This window comes from Canis lupus, chromosome 5 (assembly GCF_048164855.1).
Source record: "Canis lupus baileyi chromosome 5, mCanLup2.hap1, whole genome shotgun sequence".
Taxonomy (NCBI): Eukaryota; Metazoa; Chordata; class Mammalia; order Carnivora; family Canidae; genus Canis; species Canis lupus.
Window position 1 is genome coordinate 34,598,534 of NC_132842.1, and position 21,269 is coordinate 34,619,802.

Consider the following 21,269-nt stretch of genomic DNA (forward strand, 5'->3'; position numbering starts at 1 on the left):
GGGGAAGAACAGCTTCCATGGGAAGAACAAGAAGGTTTCTTTAGGAAAGACAGATGTGTTTTTAGGAAAACAAACAGCAGATAATAGAGTTTGGGATCATGTTTGTTTATATAGGTATGAGTGGTCTGACTTCTTCATGCCCCTGAGACTCTCCCAGAGAGGGGGATTTATGGTAGGTTTACTTGATCTCTCTGCTAGGCTTAGAAGTCACCCTGAGAGGGAAATTATGGCAGTTGTCGTTTTCCCAGATGCTGCTTTTAGTCAGGTAAGGCAAGCTTTGAGAAGGCTCCTTTCTGCATCTGTTGGATCAGATGTCTTGAATTTAAGATAATCTCCATATTAATTCTGGGGTTCTGAGTGGGTCCCCAACAGTCTCAAACTCTTTCCTGGTTTTAAAAAGAAAGTGAAAAAGTGGAAGCCTGTCAGGAGTATAAGAATCTTCCAATGACAGACAGTTCAGTGGCTGGTAGGAAAGGCCCTATAAATGTATTCCATTACTCCCTAGAAAAAGATGTCCATTTATTTCCAGTCAGCTCTAAAGCTACCAGGGCACTGCTCTCTCACTGCAGATACAATTGTTGGCAAGTGAAATGAATCCTGACGAGTAAAGCTATAATACAACAACCGAAAGTATGTGAGAAAGTAAGCAACGACATCCTTTTCTTTTTTGTAATATATATATATTTAAAGAAATTATATATGTATTCAACAGAGAGAGAGAGAGAGCGCGAGCACAAGCGGGGGCGGGGGGGGAAGACAAAGGGAGAGGGAGAAGCAGGTTCCCCACTGAGCAGGGAGCTGACTTGGGGCTCGATCCCAGGACCCTGGGATCATGACCTGAGCTGAAGGCAGAGGGATGCCCAACCAACTGAGCCACCCTGGTGTCCCAAGGATGTTCATTTCTTGATAGGAAAATTGTTATGCCTTATGAGATAATGATTAGTTATTTAAAATGTCAGTGTTTTGCCTTGAGGGGAAGTTTCCTCATGATTGTCCCTGGGTGGAGCGAGGCTCTTGATCTACCTTATCTTTAGTACCTCCCCAAATCCTACCCATGCAGAATATAACAGGATGCTTTCAGATAAATACATATCAACACAGCCTAGAGACACCCTGTCGGGCTGGCACAACTGGTTTCTGCTTGGGGGAACCTAAGAAAGTGGAAGATAAACTTCCTTTTACTTTCAATGAAGAAAAGGCCTCGGCCAGCATCACCTTAATTCCAAAACCAGACAAAGACTCCACCAAAAAGGAGAATTACAGACCAATATCCCTGATGAACATGGATGCAAAAATTCTCAACAAGATACTGGCCAATAGGATCCAACAGTACATTAAGAAAATTATTCACCATGACCAAGTAGGATTTATCCCTGGGACACAAGGCTGGTTCAACACCCATAAAACAATCAATGTGATTCATCATATCAGCAAGAGAAAAACCAAGAACCATATGATCCTCTCATTAGATGCAGAGAAAGCATTTGACAAAATACAGCATCCATTCCTGATCAAAACTCTTCAGAGTGTAGGGATAGAGGGAACATTCCTCGACATCTTAAAAGCCATCTATGAAAAGCCCACAGCAAATATCATTCTCAATGGGGAAGCACTGGGAGCCTTTCCCCTAAGATCAGGAACAAGACAGGGATGTCCACTCTCACCACTGCTGTTCAACATAGTACTGGAAGTCCTAGCCTCAGCAATCAGACAACAAAAAGACATTAAAGGCATTCAAATTGGCAAAGAAGAAGTCAAACTCTCCCTCTTCGCCGATGACATGATACTCTACATAGAAAACCCAAAAGTCTCCACCCCAAGATTGCTAGAACTCATACAGCAATTTGGTAGCGTGGCAGGATACAAAATCAATGCCCAGAAGTCAGTGGCATCTCTATACACTAACAATGAGACTGAAGAAAGAGAAATTAAGGAGTCAATCCCATTTACAATTGCACCCAAAAGCATAAGATACCTAGGAATAAACCTAACCAAAGATGTAAAGGATCTATACCCTCAAAACTATAGAACACTTCTGAAAGAAATTGAGGAAGACACAAAGAGATGGAAAAATATTCCATGCTCATGGATTGGCAGAATTAATATTGTGAAAATGTCAATGTTACCCAGGGCAATATACACGTTTAATGCAATCCCTATCAAAATACCATGGACTTTCTTCAGAGAGTTAGAACAAATTATTTTAAGATTTGTGTGGAATCAGAAAAGACCCCAAATAGCCAGGGGAATTTTAAAAAAGAAAACCATATCTGGGGGCATCACAATGCCAGATTTCAGGTTGTACTACAAAGCTGTGGTCATCAAGACAGTGTGGTACTGGCACAAAAACAGACACATAGATCAGTGGAACAGAATAGAGAATCCAGAAGTGGACCCTGAACTTTATGGGCAACTAATATTCGATAAAGGAGGAAAGACTATCCATTGGAAGAAAGACAGTCTCTTCAATAAATGGTGCTGGGAAAATTGGACATCCACATGCAGAAGAATGAAACTAGACCACTCTCTTTCACCATACATAAAGATAAACTCAAAATGGATGAAAGATCTAAATGTGAGACAAGATTCCATCAAAATCCTAGAGAAGAACACAGGCAACACCCTTTTTGAACTCGGCCATAGTAACTTCTTGCAAGATACATCCACGAAGGCAAAAGAAACAAAAGCAAAAATGAACTATTGGGACTTCATCAAGATAAGAAGCTTTTGCACAGCAAAGGATACAGTCAACAAAACTCAAAGACAACCTACAGAATGGGAGAAGATATTTGCAAATGACCTATCAGATAAAGGGCTAGTGTCCAAGATCTATAAAGAACTTATTAAACTCAACACCAAAGAAACAAACAATCCAATCATGAAATGGGCAAAAGACATGAACAGAAATCTCACAGAGGAAGACATAGACATGGCCAACATGCATATGAGAAAATGCTCTGCATCACTTGCCATCAGGGAAATACAAATCAAAACCACAATGAGATACCACCTCACACCAGTGAGAATGGGGAAAATTAACAAGGCAGGAAACAACAAATGTCGGAGAGGATGCGGAGAAAAGGGAACCCTCATACACTGTTGGTGGGAATGTGAACTGGTGCAGCCACTCTGGAAAACTGTGTGGAGGTTCCTCAAACAGTTAAAAATATACCTGCCCTACAACCCAGCAATTGCACTGTTGGGGATTTACCCCAAAGATACAAATGCAATGAAACGCCGGGACACCTGCACCCCGATGTTTATAGCAGCAATGGCCACGATAGCCAAACTGTGGAAGGAGCCTCGGTGTCCAACGAAAGATGAATGGATAAAGAAGATGTGGTTTATGTATACAATGGAATATTACTCAGCCATTAGAAATGACAAATACCCACCATTTGCTTCAACGTGGATGGAACTGGAGGGTATTATGCTGAGTGAAGTAAGTCAGTCGGAGAAGGACAAACATTATATGTTCTCATTCATTTGGGGAATATAAATAATAGTGAAAGGGAATATAAGGGAAGGGAGAAGAAATGTGTGGGAAATATGAGAAAGGGAGACAGACCGTAAAGACTGCTAACTCTGGGAAACGAACTAGAGGTGGTAGAAGGGGAGGAGGGCGGGGGGTGGGAGTGAATGGGTGACGGGCACTGGGGGTTATTCTGTATGTTAGTAAATTGAACACCAATAAAAAATAAATTAAAAAATAAAAAAATAAAAAAAAAAGAAAAGGCCTCAATCCTGCTCAAGCATTGACTATCTGTGGTTCTCAAAATTCTGTTATTTTAGGACTGCATCTTTGGTTAGCATCAGCCAAAACAATCACATGACTAGTGCTGCTCTAAGTTGCATATTTTAATTCTGAAATGGGAGGCCTTACAAAGCCACAGGGTGCAAGGAAAGAAGAGCACTGAGAGTCGGAAATGAAAGAGGCAGAACTGTGCTCTTGCAATGTGGAAGTTGGAAGGGGAAATCCATTCAGTTTGTGTGTCACACTCCCATCACAACAAACATGGAAGTGACCTCTGGACATTAGATGGTTGCAGAGAGAAAGCCACCACGTCAGGCTTAAGAGATACAGCACTCCCCATTTTTTAAAGTCTGCCTTCTTCCCATTAGCAATTTGAGTGTTCAGTAGATGGTTGCAAAACCTATCCCACTCATCTTCCTACAGCTGATTCCATGGCAGGTACGCAACACCAAGCCACAACGCAGCTCCTCCCTGGTGAGGAGGCAGCTGCTGTCTGTCCCCTCAGGCTTGCAGGAGCCGTGCTGCACAGGACCTTACTCCAGGACTGGACCTTAGGGGCAACTAGCTGAAGCATGCATGTCCAGAGGAGCGGGGAACAAAGTACTCCCCGCTTCTCCATCATGGAAGAGTAAGAAAAATTAAGGATGAACAAATTAGAGAAAACAAATGCAAGTACAGCTATGGAGATGCTGTGCTAACATATTCAGAAGAACACACTTAAAAAAAAAAAGAAAAAAGAAATGTCTTAAAAGAGGATAACTTAGCTTGTGAAGAACATTATTTATGCCCCACAAATAAAGAAATTAACTGCAGACGAAAAGAAACATCTTCCTAGTCCTCTTAAGTAGCCAAGTCCTAGCCCTTTAGAACTTGGTTTTCTAGGCTTAGGTCTTTTTATTTTTTATTTTTTATTTTTATTTTTTTTTGAGGGAGCATAGGTGAGCAGGGGGGAGGTACAGAGGAAGAGAGAATGAGAGAGAATCTCAAGCAGACTCCCCGCTGAGCATGGAGTCCAACAGAGGGCTCCATCCCACAACCCTGAGGTTGTGACCTGAGCCGAAATCAAGAATTGGGGCACTTATCCAACTGAGCTACCCAGGAGCCCCAAGGGGGACAGAGAATCTTAAGCAGGCTCCATGCTCAGCACAGAGCCTGATCCCAGGACCTTGAGATCATGGCCTGAGCCAAAATCAAGAGTTGGATGCTTTACCGACTGAGCTGTCAGGCTTTGTCTTATTATGGTTTTGATACTTTGATTCCTTCTCTCTTCTCGACTTATGATCAGACCATTACAAAATGGTTCTATATGAACACTCCCCTTTTTCTTTTCTTTTTGTTTTTTTACTTTGAAGCATAATATACATATGAATATCAGTAATGATGCACACTCAACTAATAACCTCTCAGAGAAAGAAACATAGCATCAAAAACCAACCCTGGGCACCTCCTCTTATATATTCCATCTCTTACATTCATTTTCACCATGTGTCTGGGGCAGTGGTGCTGGTGGGCACAGGACCTCCACCTCACACCACAGAGGCAGTAGCTGTGTAACTCTGGGCAGTTTCCTCACTGCTGAGCCTCCATCTCCTCACACGTATATGGTGAGGGGACACCTATCTCACAAGCTTGTGTGCTGAGTACATGGGAACCCTGCCTCTGAGCTGCATCAGCAGGCCTGAGGCACAGACCACAAGTCAGGATGTTAAACACTCTACGTTATTCTTTTGCACAAATGTCTCTTCTCCATCCCCTTACTTACTATCAGGACTGAAAGTACACTACTATAGATAGATAATCCAGTGATTAATTTTCAACAATGTTTTGTCAGAGGAAAGGGAGATTTTGGTTGTCACAATAGCTGGAAAGCAGTTCTGACTTTAATGGAAGGGCCAGGGCTGCCAAACATGCAACATGCAGCACAACACCACACAGCAAAACGTGGCCTCGTCCAGAATGCTCTTAACATCCCCTCTGAGAAACAAAACCATGTCTGAGAATCCAGAAGGAAAGAAAAAAGGCTCAAACAAGTCTCTTAAACATGTAGATCAATGTTTATATTCTATAATTATATAGTTTTTCCAGTGTCTAAATTATATAATCTTTGTCATATTTTAAAATAATAATTTTTTATTCTATTTGAAGAAGGAAAGAGAACAGCTGATCATTTGGTTTTGTGTTTGTGGAAAATACAAGTACATAGAAAATAAATTTGCTTAATGAAAACTAGAATGGGAAAGGTCTCTCTCTCTTTATATATATATATATATATATATATATATATATAATATATATATGCAGTTTAATAAATTGGGGTACTCATTCATAAATAGTGTATTCTACAGTCATATAAAATCACATCATAGAAGACTCTTTCGCTGGCATGGGAAAATACTAGTGTTAGGTGGCTAAATGATAAAGAAGGATAAAAAACAGACAAATAGAAATCACAATTAAAAGACTTACAAAGGAAAATATAACCCAGAAACCAAAAAAAAAAAAAAAAGAGAGAGAGAGAGAAGAAAAGAAAAGAAAAGCAAGCAAAAGAAACTGCCCCTGAGAGTAACAAGACTGGATATTAACTAAGACTTCAAAGTAGCCATTATAAATATATTCACAGAACTACATGTAACCATAGTTTACAAAGTAAAGGATGGTATGATGACAATGCCATCAAAAGAGAAAATATCAATAAGAGCCAGAAATTATTTTTAAAAATAGAAATTCTGAAGTTGAAACTACAATGAAAAAAAAAAAGAAAAAAAAAGAAACTACAATGACTAAAATGAAACATCCACTGGACAGTAAATTTTAATTAGCAGAAAAAAGTGAGCACAATTTAAGGTAGATCAATACTGATTATGCAATCTATAGAATGGAAAAGGAATAATGAAGATATATGAATACAGCCTTACAAAATTTGTGGAACAATATTAAGGGCACCAACATATATTTAACAGAAATAGAAGGAGAAAAGATAAAGGACCAAAAAGAATATTCCAAGAAATAATGGCTGAAAATTTTCCAAAGTTATTAAAAAACATTACTCCAGGACGCTCAATAAATTTTACACTGGATAAATACAAAGAGTTCCATAACAGATACATCCTACTATAAATGTTCAAGGCTAAGAACAAGGGGAAAATCTTAAAAGCACAAAAACAACTCATCACTTACAAGGGAACCCCAATAAGATTGACGACAGACTTCTCACTAGAAGCAATGGAATTCAGAAGGAGTACATTTTCAAAATGCTCAAAGAAATAAAAATATGTCAACCAGGATTTTTCTATCTAGTAAATATTTCATAGATTAAGATGAAATAAAGACTTTCCCAAATGAACAAAAGCTAAGATAACTTGTTGCCTGTGTCACCTTACACAAAATACTAAAGGAGGGGATCTGGGCGGCTCAGTCAGTGAAGTACCTGCCTTTGGCTCAGGTTCTGATCTCCAGGTCCTGGGATGGAGCCTTGCCTCAGGCTCCTCACTCATCGGGAACCCTGCTTCTCCCTCTTCCTCTGCCTCCTGCTCCCCCGTTTGTTCTCTCTCTTTCTCTCTGTCAAATAAATAAATAAAATCTTAAAAATAGAGGAATACTAAAGGAAGTCTTGAAAGCTAGTGACCCCAGTGGTAATTCAAATACTTATACCAACAAAAAATCAGAGCATAGCAAAGATAATTATGTAATTATAATAGTATAAATGCATATTTACTTTCTTTTCTTAATTTAAAAAGCAGTATATAAAAATATGTATATGGTATATTGTTAGGCCTACAATATATAGAAATACATTTGTCAACAACAGCACAAAAGAGATGAATTGCAGCAAAGCTGTATTGTGCTCAGGAAATGTTTCCACATGGTAACCTGAATTCATTCAGAAAAAAATGAAGATAATCTGAAATGATAAGTAAAAAGCTTAATATAACAAAAGTTTTAAAAGGAGCTTTTTAAAATTTTTTTTTATTTATTTATTCATGAGAGACACACACAGAGAGAGGCACAGACACAGGCAGAGGGAGAAGCAGGCCCCATGCAGGGAGCCTGACATGGGACTCGATCCCTGGTCTCCAGGATCATACCCTGGGCTGAGGGCAGCGCTAAACCGCTGAGCCACCCGGGCTGCCCATAACAAAAGTTTTAAATTTATAATCGTTCTCTTCTAGTTTAGGCTTTAAAATATATAAAATATTATAAAGTGATAATAATAACTAGGTTTGTTGGGTCTGTGAGATTAACACAAATAACACACATATAACTTATACTACATGGGACGCCTGGGTGGCTCAGCAGTTGGGCAGTTGCCTTTGGCTCAGGTCATGGTCCCAGGATCCGGGATCGAGTGAATCCCGCATTGGGCTCCTGTGGGGAGCCTGCTTCTCCTCTGCCTGTGGCTCTGCCTCTCTCTCTGTATCTCTCATGAATGAATAAATAAATCTTAAAAAGAAAAGCAACTTATACCACAAAAAGGAAGGATAGAGAATGGAACTACATAGGAGGAACATTTTTTTTAAATTGTATTTATTTATTTGATGCAGAGAGAAAGAAAGCACAAGCAGGAGGAGTGAGAAAGCAGAAGCAGACTCCCTGCTGAGCAGGGAGCCCGACTGGGGCTCCATTCCAGGAGCCTGAGGTCATGACCTGAGCCAAAGGTAAACACTTAACTCACTGAACCACCCGGGTGCCCCAGGAGGAACAGTTCTGTATCTCACCGAAATTAAATGTAAATCTGAAGCTGATTCTGATAAGATGCTTACAGTAAGTTCTAGAGTAACCATTAAGGAAATAACTCAAAAATATACAATGAAAATCACTAAAGAAATTAAATGCTACCTTAGAAAACATTAACTCAATGCAAAAAAACAAAAAAACAAAAAAAACAAACAAAAAAACACACAAATCATTAAAGGAGTAATAGTGTAAAAGAAGATATGAGACACATATAAAACAAAAAGCAAAATGGTAGACATAAATCCAACTATATCAATAGGAATGTTAAATGTGGATGGATTACAGAATCCAGTAAACAAAGCAATAAACATCTTGTCAAATTAGATGTTAAAAAGCAAGATCCAATTTTATGCTGTCTCAAAAGACTTATTGTAGACTCAAAAATGGAAAGAGACTGCAAGTAAAATAATGGAAAAAGATATAGCATGCAAACGGTAACCACAGAAAGCTGGAGTGGCTACACTAACATGGACTTCATTTTAAAAATAATTTTACATTAATTTCAGTTAGTTAACATACAGTGTTATATTAGTTTCTGGTGTACAATGTAGTGATTCAACACTTTCATATGACACCCGGTGCTCATTACAGTAAGTGCCTTTCGTAATCCCCATCACCTATCTCACCATGCTTCCTACCTCCCCTCTGGTGACCATCAGTGTGTTCTTTGTAAAGAGTCGCTTTTTTGGTTTGCCTCTCTCTCTCTTATCTCTTTGATCATTTGTTTTATTTTTGAGTGAAATTGCATGGTATTTGTCTTTCTCGGACTGATTTATTTCACTTAGCATAATACTCTCTAGTTTCATCCACATCATTACAAATGGCAAGATCTCATTCTTTTTTCTATCCAAGTAATATTCCGTTGTATACATGTACCATATTTTCTTTATCCATTCATCAATCAATGGATACTTGGGCTATTTCCATAATTTGGCTGTTGTAAATAATGCTGCTGTAAACATTGGAGTGCATGTATCCCTTTGAATTAATATTTTTGTATTCTTTGGGTAAATTCCTAGTAGTGCAATTGCTAAATCATATGGTAGTTCTATTTTTAACCTCTTGAGGATCCTCCATACTGTTTTCCACAGTGGCTACACCAGCTTGCACCACCAATGGGATAAGAGGGCTCCCCTTTCTCCACATCCTCGCCAACACCGGCTGTTGATTTTAGCCATCCTGACAGGTGTGAGGTGGTATCTCATTATGGTTTTGATTTGTATTTCGCTGGTGATGAGTGATGTTGAACATCTTTTCCTGTGACTCTTGGCCACCTGGGTATCTTCTTTGGAAAAATGTCTATTCATGTCTTCTGCCCATTTTTATTGAGATTATTCAATTTTGGGGTGTTGAGTTTTATAAGTTCTTTATTTTGGACACTAACCCTTCAACAAATATGTTATTTGCAAATACTTCTCCCATTCCATAAGTTGCATTTCAGTTTTGTTGATTGTTTCCTTTGCTGTGCAGAAGCTTTTTATTTGGATGTAGTTGCAATAGTTTATTTTTGTTTTTGTTTCCTTTGCTTCAGGAGACATATCTGGAAAGAAGTTGCTATGGCCAATTGTCAAAGAAGTTACCATCTGTTTTCTCTTGGAGGATTTTTGTAGTTTCAGGTCTCACCTCTAGGTCTTTCAGCCATTTTGGATTTTTCTGTTTGATGTAAAAAGTGGTTCAGTTTCCTTCTTTTACATGTGGCTGTCCAGTTTTCCCAACAACATTGTTGAAGAGATTGTCTTTTTCTCATTGGATAATCTTTCCTGCTTTGTCAAAGATTAATTGACCATATATTTGTGGGTCATTTCTGGGTTTTCATTTCATTTCATTTCTGTTGATGTGTCTATTTTTGTGCCTGTACCACACCATTTTCATCACTACAGCTTTGTAATAGAGCTTGAAGTCCAGAACTGCTTTGGCTATGTGAGGTCTTTTGCAGTTCCATACAAATTTTAGGATCATTTTGTTCTAACTCTGAAAAATGCTATTGGCATTTTGATAGAGATTGCATTAAATGTGTAGACTGCTTTGGATAGTATAGACATTTTAACAATATTTGTTCTTCTGATCCATAAGCATGAAATGTCTGACAAAATAGACCCTAAAACAAAAATGTTACTGGAAATAGAGATATTTATTTATTATTTATTTTAAAAGATTTTATTTGTTTATTTGAGAGGGAGGTAGAGAATGAGTAGGGGGTAAAGAAGAGGGAGAGAAAAAAGCAGAGTCCCTGCTGAGTACAGAGCTTTGAGATCATGACTTCGGCCAATATCCACAAACTACTCACAAAGCAAAGCCCAGGTCTCCATGGCTTCACTGGTGAAGTTTACTAAATATTTAAGGAAGGATTAATACCAATTCTCTAAGATTCCTTCAAAAAGTAGAAGATGAAGGACTACTTCTCAACTTAATCTGTGAAGGCAATATTACCCTGATACCAAAACAAGACGAAGACATTACAAGAAACTATAGATCAATATCTCTTATGAATATAAATCTAAAAATTCTCAATGAGATAGTAAGTGGAATACAAAAAAAAGCACATAAAAAGAATTATACACCATAATCAAGTGGGACTTATTCCAAGAAGACAAGGTTGATTTAACATTTGAAAATCAAATAACATAATAAACCATATCAATAGAATAAAAAGAAACTTCAAATCACATGATCATCTCAACAGATAAAGAGAAATCATTTGAAAAAATACAATAACTTTTCATAATAAAAACTGAATAAATTGTGATATAAGGAAAATTCTTCAACATGATGAAGAATACTAAAAACAAAATCTACAGTTACCATTACACTTACTGGTAAAAGACTAGATGTTTCATGCTAAGATCACATATAAAACAAGGATGTCCACTCTCGCCTATGTACCATTGCACCAGGGCAATTAGGAAGGAAAAAGAAATAAAAGGCAGAAGCAAAACTATGTTTATTCCTAGATGACATGATATTGTATACAGGAAATATTAAGGAATCACTAAAAAACTAATAGAACTAATAAATGAATTCAGCAAGTTTGCAGAATATAAAGTCAGTATACGAAAATCAACTGTATTTCTAGATGCTATTTACAACAGCATCAAAAATACTTAATAATAAAATGAAGTTTAGAACTTACACACTGAAAATTATAAAACAGTATTGAGAGAAATTAAATAAGATCTAAATAAATGGAAATGTATCCATGGTCATGAACTGGAAAACTTAATGATGTTAAAATGGCAATACTCTCCAAATTGATTTATAGACTCAATGCAATCCTTATCAGAATCTCAGTTGGGTTCTTTGTAGAAATTGACAAGATAATTGTGAAATTCACATGGAATTGCAAAGGGCTCAGAATAGTCAAAACAATCCAAAGGACCAAGTAAGAGAATGCACATTTTCCAATTTTAAAACATAACAACAAAGCATGATCTCAATAGTAATTGAGACAATATGGTGCTTCACAATATTCTGTGAAGTCAACAGAATAAAAATGAGATTCCAGAAATAAACATACATATCTATGATCAAATGATTTTTCACTAGGGTACCAAGACATCTGATGGGGAAAGGATAGACTTTGTAACAAATGGTGCTGGAACAACTGGACAGCCACATGCAAAAGAGTGCAACTGCACCCTTGTCTCCCACCTTATACAAAAGTTAACTCAAAAGGGACCAAAGACATGTGTTGACAACATGGTAGAGGATCAGAACCCTCTATACACTGCCCATGAAAATGGAATATGGTGCACTTGCTTTGGAAAACAGTCTGGCAGTTCCTCAAGTGATCAGAGTTACCACATGACCCAGCAATTCCACTCCTGGTACACATCTAAGAAAAATGAAAACATGTCCACACAAAACCTTGAACATGAAAGCTCAGAGAAGCAGTATTTATAATAGCTAAAAAGTCTAAACAACTCAAATGTCCATCAACTGACAAATGGGTAGACAAAATGTGGTATATTCATAGAATAAAGTTTCATGCTGCCATAAAAAGGAATGAAGTACTGATACATGTGTCAACACAGATGAATTTGAAAAACATGCTAAGTGAAAGAGGTCAGTTACAACAGACCACATATTATACGATTCCATTCATATGGAATGTCCAGAAGAGGGAAATCTAGACAGAAAGTAGATTATGGTTGCTTAAGGCTAGGGGAAGAGGAGTATGGAGGGTAATAGCTAAATGGTACAGCTTTTCTTCTTGAGGTGGTGAAAATGTTCTAAAGTGAACTGTGGAGATGCTTCAACACGTCTGTGAAAATGCTAAAAACCACTGATTTTTATACTTCAAATGGGTGAATTGTATTGATATGTGATTTATATCTCAAAGAAGCTATTATTTTTTATTAAAGACAGTATAAACGATGTGACACTATTTTTGTTTAAAAAAATAACTATGTGGGGGCACCTGAGTGGCTCAGTAGTTGAGTGCCTGCCTTTGGTTCAGGCTGTGATCCCGGGGTCCTAGGATTGAGTCCCACATCGGGCTCCTCACAGGGAGCCTGCTTCCCCCTCTGCCTGTGTCTTTGCCTCTCTCTCTGTATCTCTCATGAATAAATAAAGAGTCTTAAAAACAAAACAAAACTACGTATAGGTAGAAGTCCGGAAGGACATATAACAAAATGTTTACTGTGCGTATTGCCTCTCTCTTTGTGGTGTAATTATAGATTACTTTTATTGATTACTTCTACACATATGTTTTGTTTTTCAAATTTTATTATTTTGCAATAAGAACAAAAGTATTTGGAACATGAAAGTCAATAAACATATTGCAAGACAGCTTCTAAATTAGTTTATTAACCCCAAATTCTTCAACACATCACAAAAAGAATTTTACCATCATGAACATTTTCCTCATTTATTTCATTTGCCCACAGGCCATAGATTAATCAGCAAGCACATCAGGAACTTCCTGGTTGCTAAATGCAGAGGACATTTTCTGCCTGTCTTTCTTGTTTACTTGCCTTGAATAGTGCTGACCATTCCCTCCTCAAGACCATCACCAGGCAGTGTTGGACACATTGTACATGCTCCAGAAGTACGTGCTGCATAACTGAAGTCTGAGCATCCGCTGGTTTAGGATTTAAAACTAAGGCATATGGAAGAAGTGGAGGACAAACTATGTAATTTAGTGCTGTATTTCCTGGTTTGGAGCACAAATGCTATTTCACAGGTGAGAAAGATGAAGCCAGCAGTATCATTTATGCCAAATGCACTTCACAAATAGAGATGTCATGGAGGCCGGTTCAAGAGGAAGGAGGACTTTCTTGCCAGCTACGCTCTGTGCTTCCTGGAAAGAGTCTGTGTCTAACTAGAGTGGTCCAGCAGGTTCCCCAGTGTGGCTCTGCTTTCTTTCCCCCATGCCAACCCCTCCTCTTTATGTCACTGCTGATGAATGAAATGCCCTTCTTTCTTTTTCTTTTTTTAAGATTTTATTTATGTATTTGAGAGAGAGAGAGAGAGAGAGAGAGTAGGAGAGAGAGAGAGAGAGAGAATCTGAAGTAGACTCCACACTGACCTCAGAGCCAGACACAGGGCTTGATCCCATGACTGTGAGATCATGACCGAGCTGAAACCAAGAGTCAGATGATTAACCAACTGAGCCATCCAGGTGTCCCTGATATGCCTTTTTTCTAACATCCACCTGTCAAGACCCAATTCTTAGCCCTGGTGGCATCATCTGACCTGTCGCATGACATTCTTGTTCTTCTCAGAGCAAACATCTTCCTTCCCTGAAGACCTTGGCTCTGTCCCTGACTATTCTTTCCTCTCCACTCCACCCATTGATTGGCCCTTGTTGGTTCTCATCCATGCTCCAGGTAGAGAAAGGTGCTATTGGTGAAGGAACAGCGTTTGTGTATGTTGAAGTTGAACTATGGCATGACCACGAAAAATGGTAAGGGTCCAATGTGGGTGAAGAAGGAAGTGGGAAGAAGTGAGTGTGAAGAGGGAAATGGAGCCAGATCAGGAAGGGCTCTGGGTGTCCCACTGTGATGGGACTGGTGTCCTTTCTGAAGAGGAGGAGGTGCCAGAGAGCTCTCTCTCCACACTTGCACAGGAAGCACTATCTAAGGACATGGTGAGAAGGGCCCTCTCCTGGGATTGGGCCTCTCCAATCCCAGGACCTTATCATGGACTTCTAGCCCCCAGAACTGTGAGAAAAAAAATGCTGGTTGTCCAAGCTACACATCCAAGGCGTGTTGTTAAGGTAGCCAAGCCGACTTGCACAAACCTCATCATCTCACTGGGAACCCTACGAGATACCTCATGCTTACCCCAACCTGTGCAGACTCGTGGCTTCCACTGCAAATCCACTTCTCACCCACTTCTCTGTTTTACAGTAAGTACCGTGATCAGCCAATCAGTCTCTTGAGTCAAATTCCCAGATTCACTTTCAATTCTTCTTTTTCCTCACTCTCTGTTAGTTCATTAGCAAGTTCAGTGCCTCTCTCTTCAGGATATATCCTAAACCCATTCTCATTTCTCAAAATCTAATGGCACCACCCTAATCAACTTTCTTTAACCTGTTACTGCAGCTCCCTTCTAGTGGTTCATTCTCCTTTTTTACTCCATTGCCCTTTACAAGCCATGGTCTACATAGCAAAAAAACGATCTTTACACTGCACGCCACATGACATTACTTTGCTGTTCAAAACCTCTGATGGGTTCCACTCCACAGAGAGGAGATCCAAGCCCAAGGGCCCCTGTGCACCTCCCACCTTGCCTTGGACGCTCCTTGCACCCACTAGGTCCCATTCTGTTTCTGCACACAGCAGGGCCTCGGTCTGGCCTCAGGGCATCTGGTATACCTGATAGAACCCTGGCGGGCCTGTTCCTCCCAGTAGATGTTGCTCCTTGCAGAGGCCTCCTGTCACCACACTCCCTGAAGGACACCTCAATGTCTAAGTCTCCCCAGCACACAGAATAAAGCAGAATAAAGGCAGGCCGAATAAAGCCCACAAAGATGTCCTCCTCTTCATTCCAGGAAGCCATGGGCGGTCCTTGTACATTGCCAAGGGTGATTTCCATAGCAGGTACATTAAAGGCTGCTAATCAGATGACCTTAAAATGGAGAGATTATTCGGGATTACCTGGGTGGGGCCCACGTAATCATAAGGACCCTTAAAAGCGGAAGACAGAGGCAGGATGGTCAGCTCAGATGCATAGGACAACAGATTCAACACTCCACTGCTGGTGTTGAAGGTGGAGGAAGGAGCGTAAGAACGAGTGTGGGCAGCCCACGTTATAGGAAGACGCAAGACCAGGTTCTCCCGTAGGGCCTCCAGAAAGGGCCGCCTGACTATAGCCCGTGAGGCCCATGGCAGACTTCTGACCTCCAGAACTGGAAGGTGATAAATGTAGGCTGTTTAGGCCACTAAGTTGGTGATAATTTGGTACAGCAGTGAAAGGAAAATAATACAGTCCCGTTTTGGTTACTACACAGTGCTCATTACCACCCAGAATGATCTCGTCTAGTCACGCTGCCGGCGTCTCCCCGTGCCACAGGCTACTCCGCACCGAGCAGGAGCTCAGCGATCTTGCTCATGACAGTCTCCCTCAGCTCTGACCAGCACTGAACAAAGTGGGTGCTAAATAAAGATCTGTGGCTAAGAAGAGGCGAACAGAGACGTGAGGCATTAAGGCAGGTGCTCTTGTGTGTTTGACAGGCAAGTGAAGCAGAGGAACAGGATTAGGTTGGAAGGGAGTGAGAAATGCAGGACAGGAGCCGTCTCAGCAACATCGGGCATCTTCTCTCCTGCGGAAGCAGGGAGGTGGGCAGGCCGGGCTCCTGGTACTGCTGCTCCGGGAAATCCTCAGGGACCCAGGTTCCCTGGATGTCCTTCCATCCTTACGGGAGGATTCATCCTCCCGGTCCCAAGTGGCCTCCTAATGAAAGCTTCCAGAAACTGCCACACAACCTGTCCCACTTCTAAAGCACTTGGTACCACAGACAGTGAAAAGGCCACTCTGCAAGCATTATAGGCCCCAGACAACAAACAGGCACGTCATTGGAAGGGCTTGTATCAACGACTAAAGAATATTTTTTCTTGGGGGTAGATACAGGAAGCTTTTTACTGCTTTGGGCTTTTGTGTTTTCCATATGAATGGTGATGAGTATGAACTGCTCTTGTAATCAGGAAAATCCATTAAAAGCTTTTCAGGATAAGGGAGGATGTCATAGTGCAGGGCGTGACTGTAGCAATTTATGCGGAAATCCGGGCGGGCCGGTGTGCAGCTAAGGGGAGCACACGTAGCAGGTAGCCGGTGAGAGGAGGGCTAGTTCCAGATTCACCGGAGACCAGCTTTTACTCTCCCACTGTTGAGAATGTTTACAAACAGTCTGAAGGCTTGGGAGTTTAGGCTTAGTTATATTTTGACCTGGAGTTTATTCTCTTCATGAAATGACAGACTCTAAAGGAACAAAACTTGCACCACAGCTCAGGCTATAGACGAGGCCAGGGACGTAAACACCGGATCTTGAAAATGTCGAGCCTGCAGCCCGCAGCCCACCATGCACAGGGAAATGGTCCTGTTGGAACCTGCTTCTTTCTGGTTGTTTTAGGCTGAATGAAATTATAAGTTAAAGTCAAATATTCTTTTGCATCAGCCTATGCTTCTTAGTGCCCTAGGCATGTCGACGGGAGCTCTGTAAGCACTCTGGTAACATAACTACATAGTTTGTAGTCTGTGGTGTAAATCAAGCTCCAAGCTGCCATTACTCTGAGCTGTAGGGGTTGGTGCATATATAATTTGATTCAATCCGTCAGGGTTCACAGGGTCAGCAGTTTGGGAGCAGAAGTTGGTCTGAGTCAGCTCCCAGGGCAGCTGTACAAAGAAGGCTCTGGCTTGGTGGGCAGACCAGAAACCTGGCCTGGAGCCCCTTCTCTGCAGGGCTGTGGGGCTGGTGTGGTGTGGACCTGAAGTGGGAGCGGCACATGTGGGGACCAGAGTCGGGAGGAAGCGATTTCTCGGCCAGCCAGGAACAGTTTCAGTCAGGCAGGATTAAGACAGAAATGAAGATCTGAGGTTCCAGACGCCCTACACATTTTCCTTCTTGTCAGGGTTTCCAAAGGATCATACTTTTTGAAAAAAATTAACAGTGCAGTTTCAAGTTATTCCAGTTATTCCATAGTGTTTACTTTGCCTAGTTCCTGCTACAACTTCAAGCAGAAGGAGTATTTAGCTCCTCAGATTTTACAGTAAGGCAGGTTCAAGAAGCTCTTAAATCCATGGAGCAAGAAAACATCAGCTACACATCCTAGGCAACAGGTAAAGACACATGTTGCCCAGGCAGTAAAATATTTTACTGAACAGCAATGACCTGGGTCAAAGCTCTTCCTTAATCGCAAAGCCTAATAACAGCATGGGATGGGAGGTGCCTCATGTACCGTACAGCGCCGGCACCAGCACCAGGGAAAGGGGAGTCATTTCAGGAAACACAAGTGCTAGGCACTTCCCATCTCATGACCTATTGAGGCCTGAGAAGAAGAATCCAGCAGCATATCTTGGTGCCTGCCGGTGCCTGTGGTGTGGTACCTGCCACCGGTACAGTCCTGGCAGGTTATGGAAGAGAGGAGCAGGGCTGATGACAGAAGATGGTGGAAGAGGAGGTCCCAGCCCTTGGCCCTGACCCCAAAACAGCAACCGAACAACTATCCTCGTATGATAACGCCTCTTGGAGAGCTGTGGCGTACACCTAACCGAAGCCATCCAGTGGAACACAAAAACAGGACAGTCACGTAAAAAGGCACGGCAACATTTTATGTGCGTCACCCCATGCCCCAGGCTGGCACATCTCTGGGCCAAAAGGGTCCCTTCTCAGTGTGAGCTCCCCTGCACAGAGAAAGGAAGAGCAGGAAACCCCCAGCAGTTTCGTTACTGAGGCCCTGCAGCCCGGGTCACTGCCAAAGAACCCACAGTCTTGGGATCCCTGGGTGGCTCAGCAGTTTAGTGCCTGCCTTCAGCCCAGGGTGTGACCCTGGGGTCCTGGGATCGAGTCCCATGTCAGGCTCCCTGCATGGAGCCTGCTTCTCCCTCTGCCTGTGTCTCTGCCCCCCTCTCTCTCTGTCTCTCATGAATAAATAAATAAAATCTTAAAAAAAAAAAAAAGACCCCATAGTCTTGGCTAACATAGACTCCCATTGCCAGAGACAACCACAGCACATGCCCCCTTGGAGCTGGACCCTGTTCATCCCCCAGAGATGGTACCATTGTGCCTTTCCTCTGACCCAGGGCAGCCACGATGCATGTGCCCAGTCATCTTGCTGCTCTGCATCTGCCCTGGACCCTGTACCCCCATACTCTTACTAGACCAAGCGGCCTGTGTGCCCACCAGGCCTGGCACACCTCCCCCTGCCCAGTCCCGGGGCTGCTATGCACCCTACTTGGCAAATGGCTTCCCTGAAGCCAGTCTGTCAAGTTTGGAGGACATGATTTCTTCTTCAAGTGTGAGGACACCCATACCAACAAGGCTACAAGGCACACACAAATTCAGGAACAAAGGAACACAATACATTTCCAATAGCTGAGTCCAAAGAAATTAATTTCTTTGGAAGAAATTGGATCTTTGGAGATCTATGAATTTCATGACAAGAATTCAAAATAATAGTTTTTTTTTTAAAAAGATTTTATTTATTTATTTGAGAGAGAGAAAGAGAGATAGAGATAGAGAGAGAGAGACACCATGAGCAGGGGAGAGGGGCAGACGGAGTGGGAGAAGTAGACTCCTTGCTAAGCAGGGAGCTCAATGCAGGGTTGGATCCCAGGACACTGGGATCATGACCTGAGCCAAAGGCAGAATGAGCCACCCAGGTGCCCCACAAAATAATTTTAAAGGAGCTCAGTGAGCTCTAAGAGAACATAGACAACTCAAAAAAATTAGGAAACCAGACACAAACAAAATGAGAAGTTCAACAGGAGACAGAGATAAAAATCATTAAAAAAAAAAAAAAAAAAAAAAGAATAACCCAAACTTTGGAGCTTGAGGAAGACAGGGATTGAAGAATTGAATAGAGAGCTCCCACAGCAGACCTGATCAAGCAGAAGAAAGAATCTGAAATCTAAGACAAGCCATTTGAAATTATCTAGTCAGAGCTGCAAAGACAAAACAGAATGAAGAAGAGTGAAGAAAGCCCATGGAACTTATGGAACACTATCAAAGTCACTAATACAGTAGTGCCCTCCTTATCCAGTTTCAGTTATCTGTGGCCAATAGTCTGGAAGCAGATGATCCTTCTTCTGAAGTATCATCAGAAGGCCAATAGTGGCCTCACGCTATGTCACAGTGCTTACATCATCTACCTGACTTCATCTCACCATGTAGGCATTTTATCATCTGATGTCATCACAAGAAGAGAGGTGAATACAGACCGTAAGATTTTGAGAGAGATCACATTCACATAACTTTTATCACAGTATACTGTTATAATCGCTCTACTTAGTTATTATTGTTATTACTCTCTTTTTGTGTCTAATCTATAATTTAAGTTTATCATAGGTATGTATGTAAAGGGAAAAATGTAGCATACATGGGATTTGGTACTATCTGTGGTTTCAGACATCCACCGAAAGTCTTGGAATGTATCCCCTGTAGATATGCATTATGAGAGTCTGAGAAGGAGGAGAGAAAGGAGCGGAATGCCTATTTAAAGAAATAATGCCCTCATGTTCCCAAATCTGGTGAATAAAACAGACATTCAGATTCATGAAGCCCAAAGGATGCCAAATAGGTTGAAGACAAAGCGGTCTACACCAAGACACATTACTATTAAATTGTCAAAAGTCAAATATAAGGAATTTTGTTTATTTTTTTTAAAGATTTTATTTATTGGGGACCCTGGGTGGCGCAGTGGTTCAGCGCCTGTCTTTGGCCCAGGGCGTGATCCTGGAGACCCAGGATCGAATCCCATGTCGGGCTCCCTGTACATGGAGCCTGCTTCTCCCTCTGCCTGTGTCTCTGCCTCTCTCTTTCTCTGTGTGTGACTATCATAAATGAATAAAAATTTAAAAAAAAAGAAAAGATTTTATTTATTTATGAGAGACAGAGAGACAGAGAGAGAGAGAGAGAGAGAGAGGCAGAGACCCAGGCAGAGGGAGAAGCAGGCTCCATGCAGGGAGCCCGATGTGGGACTTGATCCCGGGTCTCCAGGATCATACCCTGGGCGAAAGGCGGTGCTAAACCACCGAGCCACGCAGGCTGCCCAAATATAAGGAATTTTAAAAGCAATAGGTGGAAAATGACATGTTGCATATAAGGAAACCCCACCCCCACCCCAGATGATGATAGGCAAATTTCTCAGAAGAAACCTCACAGGCCAGGAAAAACTAAGATGATATAAATTAAAGTTTGGAAAGGAAAAACCTGCCAAGCAAGAGTACTATATCCCACAAAACTATTCTTTTAACAATGAAGAACAGATAAAGTCTTTGACAGAGAAGCAAAAAAATGAGGGATTTTGTCACCATGAGACCTGCTTTACAATATATGCTTAAAGGGGTTACTCAAATTGAAATGAAAACACCCTAAATAGCGCAACACAACAGTGCAGCAAAGCATAACTCTCACTGGCAAAGGTAAGTATACAGAACACTGGAACACTGTGATGGTGGCATGTAAGTTATTTTCAACCCGAAAATAAAAGTTAAAAGACAAAATTCTAAGATTAGCTGTAACCACAGGAGTAACCTGTGTCGGGAGGCCTGGGCCCCCCTTGGTTGGATCAAAGCCTGCCCCACCATCTCAGCCGCCTCTTCCAGAGTGACAACACCTACA